This window comes from Macaca mulatta, chromosome 15 (genome assembly GCF_049350105.2).
Source record: "Macaca mulatta isolate MMU2019108-1 chromosome 15, T2T-MMU8v2.0, whole genome shotgun sequence".
Classification (NCBI taxonomy): domain Eukaryota; kingdom Metazoa; phylum Chordata; class Mammalia; order Primates; family Cercopithecidae; genus Macaca; species Macaca mulatta.
Window position 1 is genome coordinate 47,228,100 of NC_133420.1, and position 1,492 is coordinate 47,229,591.

General features: G+C 39.3%; 1 pseudogene; it reads left to right on the plus strand.

The window, feature by feature from the left end:
* Positions 1 to 426: 426 nt before the first annotated feature.
* Positions 427 to 522, plus strand: LOC144335169 (U6 spliceosomal RNA; annotated as a pseudogene).
* Positions 523 to 1,492: the final 970 nt, after the last annotated feature.

A 1,492-nucleotide genomic window follows, 5' to 3' on the forward strand; every position in this document is an offset into this window, starting at 1 on the left:
TTGAGGCGGAGTCTCGCTCTGTCGCCCAGGCTGGAGTGCAGTGGCGCGATCTCGGCTCACTGCAAGCTCCGCCTCCCGGGTTCCTGCCATTCTCCTGCCTCAGCCTCCCGAGTAGCTGGGACTACAGGCGCCGCCACCACGCCCGGCTAATTTTTTTGTATTTTTAGTGGAGACGGGGTTTCATTGTGTTAGCCAGGATGGTCTCGATCTCCTGACCTCGTGATCCGCCCGTCTCGGCCTCCCAAAGTGCTGGGATTACAGGCTTGAGCCACCGCGCCCGGCCAAGAGATACTTTTAGTAGTGATTTTACAGTCATTTTTGGGTTATCTGTAATCCTTATATAGATTATATTTTTCTTTTGCACAAAAGTTACATTTTCTATATTTTTGCCTTGAGCTGTAACTTTTTATTGTGTTTAAAAACCATGGAGACTCGTGCTCGCTTTGGCAGAACATACACTAAGAAGATTAGCATGGCCCCTGTGCAAGAATGACGCGAATTTGTGAAGCATTCCATTTTCAAAAAAAGAAAAAAATAATAAAAATAAATAAAAACCACAGAGACTGAAGTAAATATTATTTCTTCCAGAAAGGGCATATCTTTTCCTCTAATCAGGCAGCTAGAATGAAAATGGGAGGCTTTTTGCTTTGATCCAATAAAGAATTTAATAGGATTGTGGCTGATTTGGAGATCTAGTTTCAGATTGCCTTTGTTTTCAAGATTTCTTGAGTGTGAAATCTTATCTATGTATATAATAGGCCCTTCCTTCTTGTAGACTTTGGCTTTCTAATCACTTTTCAGTCTTGCCTCCAGCTTCCCAAATGCTTCTGTAAGACACTGAGCAAAAGTCTATGAGAATTGGTGGCAGGAAGGCTCTGCTATCTCTGCATTTGGGGTTTCTAAGGTTCTGTTTCATTATGCCAGCTCACATGGTTGTTAAAAGTTTAACTTTTTTTTCGTACCCCAGAAGATTCTTTCTGCCTAAATTCAGCAAGTGGTCCCAGGAGGAAAGCAGTTCATAGTCTGTGTTCACCCAAGAAGGGCCTGCCCCACTTTGGAAGTCTTTAATTCTTTGCATTCATAGTCCTTCAATGTGTTAAAAATATTAATTTTACTTCATTTTTTCTATTGTTTTGGTGACAGAAATAGTCTGTCAACATTCTATATCTGACTTTACTTGAAGTAAAGCTCTGCAATTAAATTGTTGGGGAGAAAAGGAATCTCAAGGTGATGTTTGCATCACAGAATTTTAGAGCATACTATAATTTCACGCTGTAATATTGCACAGAGTAGACCAATGTAGTTTGGTAAGCAGAATAGAAACTCAAAAAATGGGTTTTAGTTTGTGATAAAGATTATTTCCTCCCAAAATTTGTAGAGTAATGTGTATTTAAGACATATAAAATACCTATTTATTTAAAAAACTTAGAGCCTTTCCTCACCAAGTACTCCAAAAAGAGATTATATAGGAGTTAATTTGAAAAATGAAGCT